This window comes from Lynx rufus, unplaced genomic scaffold (assembly GCF_022079265.1).
Source record: "Lynx rufus isolate CCGP_SWC_20201006 ecotype Redwood Valley unplaced genomic scaffold, mLynRuf1.p SCAF_6, whole genome shotgun sequence".
Classification (NCBI taxonomy): domain Eukaryota; kingdom Metazoa; phylum Chordata; class Mammalia; order Carnivora; family Felidae; genus Lynx; species Lynx rufus.
In genome coordinates, this window is record NW_025814878.1 from 123853306 (window position 1) to 123863601 (window position 10296).

The 10296-nt window shown below is 42.9% G+C and overlaps 1 pseudogene; it reads left to right on the forward strand.

Moving 5' to 3' along the window:
- Positions 1–2192: 2192 nt before the first annotated feature.
- LOC124529222 (rRNA-processing protein FCF1 homolog) lies at positions 2193–4118 on the forward strand (annotated as a pseudogene).
- Positions 4119–10296: the final 6178 nt, after the last annotated feature.

The window sequence follows — 10296 nt, forward strand, 5'->3', positions numbered from 1 at the left end:
GTGACATGCTATGACGTGGTCTTTCTTGTTCCAGAGTCTTTTCACCCCACTATCCTGTTGTTGGCAAGCTCAATTCTGTGGCAGCATCTCCTACAGAGCCATCACTGAGTCCCTGAGGGAAGCTGGAGCCTGTCTCACATGTGTCTTCCTTAGTGCCCTGGGAACGAGGGCATCCCCTGGACATCCCCTGGACCCTCCTTCGGAGCATATTCCTCTGCTGTGTTTTCCAACCTGATACAGTATATCCACTTGAGTGTGCACATTTCTCTGAACAGTCTCCACCATATGCCACCAAAATGCTGGCAATTCTACCTTACTTCGTGCAGCGGTTACTTTTCCATTACAAGCATGTCCTCACTGTCTCCTGGGGCTGTCCCCTGGGTGCTCCATCTGGAATCCTGGGGGAGTGCTTCCAAACCTATAGCATTTCCACTATCATACCTTGTGTTCTGCTCCCCTTGCTCCAACACACAGTCTGGCCCCCACACATGTGCCTAGGCTGCTGCTTCAGCTGGCTGGGTCCTGCTGCTCCTATGAGGTATTGTTCCTTTCCTCCTTCCCAGACCCAGAATGACCCTAGCTGGGCTGTGTTGTGCCTTAGCCCTATTAGCTCTAGTGTAGGCTTATGCCAGAAGTGGAGGTGGGTGGGATCCCAAGAGGAGCATGTATTTTATGGAGGAGAGGCCTGTGCACCTACCTATAGCCAGGCTTCAAACATGGGGCTGGGTTAAGGGAGCTCTCTGCAAGCTCCAGGGCACCAGCAGATTTGGGCCTTTCAACCCCCGTGTCCTCACCTTGGGTATTGGGATCCCATTTTTTTTTTCCAGGGCCTGGCCTCGGAGCAACAGGTGTGACGTGTTTGAAAGAGTGGTCTCTCTCAAACTCTGCTGCCCTGTGGATTCAGTTCCTTGCCTTGTCTTCAGTCTCCCAGTGCAGAGACAAGAGCATCCCTCTATACTTCCAAGAAGGCCCTCTGGCTTTCCAGCCTAGATTTCATTGCTGATTAGTTGCTCCCAGCTTTTCTTTCTCTTCTTCCAGAAGTCTAGCAAATTCAGCAGTAGCTACACAATTCTGTTGTTCTTATAGCAATGATTTCCCTCATATTTCTCAAATGCCTGATGCCTCCCCTACCACAGATATGCTGTCCCATTTCACCCCTGGTGAAAGTTCTAGAAATTGTCCTTCTGTTTTATGCCGTGGGCTCTGGACTCCACCTCCACCAGTGATAGAGAGTTTTCATCCTCAGCTGGGTGGCAGATGATCTTGTTCCAATATCTCATTATAGTGTCTGCTTTCTTGAACCACTCCTGATACCTACCAACTGTCACAGGCTGGGTTCACTGGGAAGCTGACTCTGAGATAAAGCTTATTGTGCAGGATGTTTATTAGGGAGAAACCACATTCATGGAAGGGAGAGGACGGAAGCAGGACTGGGCAGAGGGAGGTGTCAAGCTGTGATACAGTGCTAAGATCTTTGGTGACTCCTTGGGGACTATGAAGCAGAATGACCCTTTAGAGTTGCCCCAAATAGAGTCCTTTGTGACCCTCCATCATTGGGTGTGAGCTGCCACGAAAGAGTGGCTCACCTTGGGAAAGTGGTTTTTTCCAGCATTAGCACTTTGACCTTTGCACACTGTCTTGTGTTAACACTTCTGGTAGCTGGGGGAAGAAATGTTGTTTCTGAAGGGGATCTGAGCAGGACATCACAGTGTCCACTCCATGTATGTCAGAATATCTGTCCCCCTATCCCAGTTTCTCTGCTGAACAACTGTGGCCTTGGATAGATCTCTTAATCTCCATAACCTTCAAGTTTCCTTAAGTTAAAAAAAAAAAGGTGAAAACCAACATATGCCCATTTTAGAAAAGCAAGCAAAATACACTCAAGTAAAAAAGCAGTCACTTGTAGGTCCACCACTCAGAAATAGACATTTCCACCCTGAAATGTGTTTCCTGCCTTTTTGCTCCATATTTTTAACAGAGTTGTAACTGCACAATGTTCAATTTTGTATTCTTGTTTTCATTTAACATTATATATGAGTGTTATCACAAACTCTTTGTAAACATTAATTGCTAAACTATTGTTTCCAGTTGTAAGCATAATAACTATTCATAATAACAATTTTTAGAAAAAGCACCCACGTCTCCCTTTAGAAATAACAGTAATTAGAAAGAAATAAGAGTGCAGCATGAACATGGGGAAGCAAAGGAAGGTAAGAAAGTACATGACCGTGAAGTAAATGCTTAGTCTCAGATATCAGAGGCTTCAACAGAAAGATAGATTAAAACCTAAAGAGAAAGAAAAGAAAGGTTCCAGTGCACTCAAGGAAAGAGAAGTTGCCCAACACCACCCTGCGTATTCTTTTAATATGACATAGCTGGGCCCATCTTATGACATTCTGGTTGATACCAACTTTATCAATTTGTCTGTTAAAGGCAAACTTGACTTAGTACAGTCAAAGATGGACTGCCTGTATGCCAAATGTATAACTGACTGTTTAATGGCTGAAGTTGAGAATTTGGGTCAAGAGTATCCAGTGGCTCTAAGGATTCCCGAGAATCCTAGGTTTGAATGATTACCATGCACAAAGGAACCCATGAGGATAACTACTTAATATAGAGAGTAACTCAGCACAACCGTTACATTGTGGCCACAGTTGATTGGTGGGGGGAGCTTAAAGGAAGGATATGGAAGATCCCTGGAGTTCCCATTATGTACATTTCTTTTTTATTTTTTTAAAGTTTTTAAAATTTATTTTGAGATAGTGTGTGCACGAGTGGGGGAGGGGCAGAGAGAGAGCAGAGAGAGAGTCCCAAGCAGGCTCTGCACTGCCAGCATGGAGCCCCATGGGGGGATCAAACTCCTGAACTGTGAGATCATGACCTGAGCTGAAGTCAGACGCTTAACCCACTGAGCCATCCAGGTGCCCCACATCACGTACATTTCTAACCATAGGTACAACACTGAGTGGATGCCAGATGATTATGGAGCCCCTCAGTTCCAATTCTTTTTTTTAATTTTTTTTTTAGTGTTTATTATTTTTGAGAGAGAGAGTGTGTGTGAGCAGTGGAGGGGCAGAGAGAGAGGGAGACAGAGAATCTGAAGCAGGCTCCAGGCTCAGAGCTGTCGGCACAGAGCCCACTGTGGGTCTCAAACTCGTGAACTGTGAGATCACGATCTAAGCCGAAGTTGGACACTTAACCGACTGAGCCACCCAGGAGTGCCCCTCACCACCCCGCCAAGCTCGGTTCCGATTCTTGAGAGTTCCTCTGCCTTCCTTTACCAACTTTTTCCGTTCCCAGTTCATATAGCACTATGCTATAGAATGAATTATTCTATTTACCCATGTGCTCTCTTATAAGCTGAGTATGATTAAATATACTCACTTTTTGTTGTTTTTAAATTGATATCTTGTGGTGTGTTTTTTTTTTTTGTTTTAGAGAGACAGAGAGTGCAGGAGCAGGGGAGGTGCAGAGGGATGAAAAGAGAATCTTAAGCAGGCTTCATGCACAGCACTGAGCCTGATGTGGGGAGCTTTATCCTACAACCCTGGGATCATGACCTGAACTGAAATCAAGAGTCAAACAAATGAGCCACCCGGGCACCCTGAAATTGATATTTTGTATCATTTTGAATTTAGTTGCATCTTTTTATACATCAGATGATTGCTCACATAAAAATAAATAAGAATCATAATTAAGTTTTTGTTACATAACTCCTTTGTTTTTGTGTTTGTGTGTTTATAAATAATATTGGGGAATGTTTTCTACATTTTCCTATTTGGAGGATGTCTAACACCAATATCCAATTCTTCAGACACCAATCGGGTGTCCTACAATTCAACACAATTCTGACCCCCTCTGTCTCCAGGGTCAGCATCAGACTCCACAGGAGTTCAGCCCACAGGACCACCCCCAGCCCAGAGGCCAAATGGCCACCCATACTTCTAACCAAATGTCCATAAAACAAGCGTTCTCACAACCCCCTCTTCAGGTTGGATAATTTGCTAGAATGGGTCACAGAACACGAGAAGACACTTTACTTAAACCAGTTTATTCTAAAGGATACAAGTGAACAGCCAGATGAGGAGGTGCATAGGAAAATGTTTGAAGGATGCTGAGTTCAGGAGCTTCTGTCCCAGTAAAGATGGGGTGTACCACCGTCCCAGCACATGGATGTGTTTTCCAATTCAGAAGCTCATCACATCTCATTGTTCATGAGTTTTTATAGAGATCAGTTTGCAGCCCCACCCCCCCTTCCAATAAACTCAGGTGTAACCAAAGGGGCTCCTAATGAATAACAAAAGACAGTCCTATCATTGGGGAAATTCCAAGGGATTTTAGAAGCTCTGTGCCAGGAACTGGGGACAAAGACCAAATGTATTTCTTATTACACCATACTTTTAAATCTGTTTTTCTGTTCATCCTGAACATCCCTACTACCTATTGTATATTTGTCTCCACCATCTTTTCAATACCTGCATCATAGTCTACTGCACCTATATAGAGCATACTTAACAAATTTCCTTTTTGAATATTTTTTCTAATATAAATAATCTCCTGAAGAAGATTTTTACATGTTAGATCTTTGTGTTCATCTTTAATCATTCCCTTGGTATAAAAATCTTGGGAGTAAAATGATCAGGCAAAGTCTATGAACATTAAGTTATTTGATATATATTGCCAAATTACCTTCTCAACAAGCTGGATTCATTGACTCCCTGTTAGAAGTGCATGCAGACACTCTGTGGGCAATTGTAATGCACTCATCAGGTTGGCCCTAGAGATGCAGATTGTGGTGCCTGCCCATGCCTGGAGTCCCTTATAAGGGAGACTGCTCACCCATAGTCTGTTTTGGAGATACAACCTGCATAACTGTGTTTCTATAATGTAATAACCCACACTCCCTGGCGACTGCTCACCCACAGCAGGCAATCCACAGGCTTATCAGCAGGCTACCGGAAGGCCTGGGGCTTAGAGGCTCATGCCTAATAGGGTGATGGCTATTTGCTCAACTGGTCAACTTCTCTCTTTTAGAAGTGCTAGATGGAAACAGAGATTCTGTCATTTACCAATGACAGCTAAAATATAAATGAAAGATGCAAAAGTGTCATCATAGGCCAAGGCAAGTTAAAGTCATAAAAGGAATAAAAAAACATGAATAACATAAATAAACAGGAACTAGGACACATAGCAGAAGCTGTGAGCTGGGGAGAAGAGATTCCAGGTGACAGACGAGGAAGTTGCTCTTGTTGAGGAACTTGGGAATGGAACAGATGAGGGGAGAGTAGCAAGAACTCATAAGTGACACAACCATACAGTGAAGATCCTTGACCTCATCCTCTTAAAGCCCCAGAAACTTGGAACCAATTCCTGTTCTCCTGGGGCCTGGCCAAATCCCAGCTCCTGGTATGTGCTTATCATATCATACCTGTTGTCCCAAAGACATTTTTGGATAGCTCCTCTGTCACTACTGGCTTGAGCTTATCTTAGAGCCCAGAGAGCCTAAGATAGCATGAATGATTCATAGACATCATTATTTTCTTACCTATAACTCTCTTAGGGTTCCTCAGTTGCCTGCTTTTTGTCATTGTTATTGACCATTATAAATGAGGCTATGGTAAACATTTTTGTGCATGGAACTGAGTGCATGCACGTGTGTGTGTGTGTGTGTGTGTGTGTGTGTGTAGCATCCTTCCCTTCATCAAGTTTACCACATCAAGAAATTCTTCATCAAAGGGCAAAAACACTGATTTTCTTTTATCAATAAAACAAGAGTTATTGTGAGACATTGGGAAAATTGGATGTGTCCATCTCTAAAACCTCTCAAATTTCTTACAGATCTGTTCTCTTCAGTTCTCTTCCAGAAGCTTGCAGGTCTCAAGTATTCTCATTCAATCTCCTACTGAGCCGAGAGAAAAAAGGAACCCCATCTCAGACACAACATTGTTCTGGACCATGTCACACGATTATTTCCCTATCTCAGTCCACAAGTGTATTCTCCTATCATCAAATAGCTTCTCAACTTTACCAGTTAAATAACTTCCCTGGTTGGAATGGAACAGAATTGGGCAGAAGACTTTACTATATTTACATGTATATGCATCTGTAGATCTTCATATACTCCTATACCTATCTATGTTGTGAATGTGTATGTAGTTAAAGAAGTGGATATTTCACATTTGTAAAAAGGGAGAGAGAGGGGTGAGTGAGTGTCTCAGTTGGTTAAGCATTGGATTCTTGATTTCAGCTCAGGTCATGATATCATGATTTGTAGGATCAAGCTCTGCATCAGGCTCCCTGCTGACAGTGAAGAGCTTGAATGGAATTCTCTCTCCTACTGTCTCTCTGCTCCTCCCCTGCTTGCTCTCAAAAGAAAGAAAGAAAGAAAGAAAGAAAGAAAGAAAGAAAGAAAGAAAGAAATAGAAATAATGGATTTTAGAGTAAAAATGATAAAATTGGCAAAATTAAAGAATAAATAAATTGAAAAGGGAGAGAGAAAGAGACAGCGAGAGAGAGAATAAATATTTATTTATTTTCAGAGAGAGAGAGAGTGAGCAGAGGAGGGGCAGAGAGAGAGGAGAGAGTTCCGAGCAAGCTCTGCAATGTTAGCACAGAGCCTGATATAGGGGTTGAACTCACAAATTGTGAGATTGTGACCTGAGCTGAAACCAAGAATTAGACGCTCAACTGACAGAGCCAGTCAGGAGCTCCAAGAGAGAGAGAGAATAAAGAAGGAAGGAAGCAAAGAAACAAGGAAGGAAGGAAGAATACAGAGATGCCCGGGTCTGTTGGTTCTTGGCATCTCAATGACCATCCTGAGCCCCTCTAAATTACAATGATTAATTTCGACAAGTTTTCTATCTCTGAAAGGATCGAGGGAGCCTAATTTATGGCATGGCAGTGAACAAACTGCTCCTAGAGAGTCTGTTTGCATGATGCTCCCTATTTGCATATAATGTGTTCCTGTTGTTCTCTGAGAGTGTAACAACTCTTTTCTTACATTGTTCCTTTCCTAGAGATTGAAAAATCATAAGGTCTCCAACTACATTTGCTTTTTATATGTAATCTTTTCATAATAGTCTCCAATATTGTTCTTTTCCTTCATAATTGAACAAAGAATCAATCAGATTAAGTATAATTGGTTTCTGACTGAAGATTAGGATTCAGTACTTTTGTATCTTGCAACGATTTGTATCTTTACGTTAAATCTGTTAAATTTAGGAAGCCAGCAATTATGATTTTTCCATAGTCCGCCAGGTTTAGAACAGAAGAGGGTCCAAGTACAACAAAACTGCCCCGCAAAGTTCACCACTACCTAAAGATGCCAACACGTCAGAAGTTGAACGGGTAGGTGGTACCACAGGACACATCATCTCAGAGTGTTTGTTCACCAGCTGACATGCAGAAATTAAAAAACTCTGAGTCCTACAGGCTATTTAGGGTGTTGATGTCGGTGTGGATTGTGTGAAATTAGATTGCATACCAGTTAGAGACAGAGAGCAACGGCCTCTTAATAACTGATACTTGTATTCAGCATGTTTTGGGCTAGACTTTTTTAGGTCTTAAAAAAATCTAAGAAAGCCAGGAAATTGATATATTTATTTATATATAATATATATACCTTTGCTTTTCAAAAAATACCAAAAAACAAAAACCCTTCTTACCTGTTGGGACGAGCACTGGGTGTTGTATGGAAACAAATTTGACAATAAATTATATTTAATTTTTAAAAACCCTTCTTTATAAAAAAGTAAATGCCTCTTGGGGTGCCTGGTGGCTTAGTCAGTTAAGTGTCCAACTCTTGGTTTCAGCTCAGGTCATGATCTCGCGGTTTGTGGGATCTAGTCCTACGTTGGGCTCTTCACTGACAACATGGAGCCTGCTTGGGATTCTCTCTCTCCCTCCCCTTCCCCTGCTCATGCTCTCTCTCTTTCAAAATAAATAAAAAACCTTAAAATATATATTTAAAAAAGTAAATTCCTCTCAGAGTGCTCTATGTTAAAAAACATACAAGCGCAAAGTACAAATTAAATGTTCTTTCCTGCCTGCCACCCTCTGTAAATCTTTTCAAGGCCACCAGTTCATAAATCCTTTGTTGTGCAGGTCTGTCCCTCATTCACAGCATCTACTCTGGGACATTTGCACAGTTTCTTCTTGCCTCTTCTGTTTAAGCCTTGTTATAATTTCTCCAAAAAGAGGTGTTAATGGTTTGCACCCTTGATGCCACCCTAGAAGAACTGCCTGCCTTACTTCCTCTGTACAGAGCCTTCCTCTGTCTCCCAAGCAGAGGTCCCCACCATATCATACCATTTCTTTGCTAAACAGTCCTTGTGACTTCTGGAAAACAAAGACACAAACATCTCTGTTGATGCCGTTAGCTCCTATCTCAGTCACTTCTTCCTGGTGTGGGGCCCCTCAAAGATGATGCATTCATTTTTATAAAGCATCAGACATTTTACCTTGAGGCATTTTTGAGAACCACTAAGGAAAACAGTTTCTGTTATAAATACTGCAGTATGGACCTCCCTGAGCTGCTCATTCTCACCAGGCAGGAGGCAGGTGTGGCAGCAGAGTAGCTCAAATAGTTTGCTCATCAACTGATCAACAGTAGCAAAAGTGGGTCCACAAAAGAGCTTCATGTCTTAGCCTGGTGACTTGCATGGGTTTATTTTGTCACTGTGGTATCTGCACTTTATTATAAGCCCTACTTATTATACTTCTCCACTGAGTGGAGAATCTTGAGATATTTTTTGTATTATGTGATGCAGAAAGGATTCACTTCTCTCTGTTTAATGGAGGCAAAGAGGAGAGAATTGCTCTTGGTGGCTGACAATGATCATAGCAAAAGAAGGATTTGGTTTGTGAATAAAGATGGACAAGATTCTGTAAGACAGAGTTGTCTGAAATGTATTGGTTGTCTGATCCCTAGTTGCTTACAAACATGATCACACTGGCATCCTTGGCATGAAATGGTGTGGCGTAGTGTGTGGATAGGATCAGTCAGCAACCAGCCCCTTCCTCCTGTGTTCCTCTGCTCTGCACAGCCATAAGGCTGAAACTACATTGCATATTCCTTGCAGCTAGGGTTTGGGAGGTGAATTGAGTCCTCCTACTTAGATGCTGTTTAGTTCTCTATTGCTAAGTAACAGATTAGTCCAAAACCTAGCTGCTTAATACAGTGAACATTATTCTCTTTCCTAGTTCTGAGGGTCAGGAGTCTGGGAGCAGCTTAACTGGGTGGTTCTGGCTCTGGGTTTCTTATAAAGCCTAGAAGTCTACTGGCACTGTTGTCTCAGAAGCTGGAGGGGCTGCTTCCTTGCTCACTCACATGGTTGCTGGTAAGAGGCCTCAGTTTCTCACCCTATGGGCTTTGCTACAAGACTGCAAGAATGTCCTAAAGACAAGGCAACTCTGGTTTCCCCCAGAGTAAGTGATCTGAGAAAGGAAGAGAACAAGGGATAGAAGTCATATGATAGACATCAGAGCGTCATCTACAACCCAGTCTTGGAAGTGATGCACCATCATTCCTGCTGGGTTCTATTAACCATACAAACCACTGCTGGTACAATGGTGGAGGGACTCCACCAGGAGGTGAACCCCAGGAGGCAGGGATCATTGGGGGCCATCCTGGAGGCAGGCTACCATAGATACAGGCTAAGAGGCAGGAATGAGGTGGGAGCCATTTTCTTGCTTCCATGGCTGCTTTTGCTCACAAGTAGGGTAATAGGGAGGGATTTGGGGCAGCATGTCCAGCTTAATCTTCATGGATGTTGAAAGGCATTCTGGTGGCTGTCGTGGCCCAAATCAGCCATGTCCAGTCCCCAGGTTCCTGGTGGTGGCAGCATAGCCTCTTGGTCTTTGCATCTCAGCTCAGTAGCTGTGTGCTCTTAAACCCAGTTCCCAAGGCCGTCTCTTGAGGACATGCTGGCAGCCGTTCCTCCAGCCCTTCCAATGTATTACACTCCCTAAAATATAGCTGCTGTAAATTCCTAGTCCTGGAACTTGACCATAACTGACACAGACAAGGATCACTCCTCCAGGTAATAATGACAAACGTAATTGTGCCAGGGCATGTTCCACGCATGTTACATTCACTCATCAAATTTTACAGGTAACAAAAAGTAGAGCTGGATTTCAGGGCCCAAACTCTTAACCTTGTGTCACACTGGGGCCACTCACAGGACCACATTTCATACAGTCTTCTCTTAGAAGGTTGGCAGTGGCTAAAAGGATATGGGTGTCTGCTCACAAAGGCTGACAAGGTCTTGGGTTTCTTCATATAATCTTTTCTTTTAT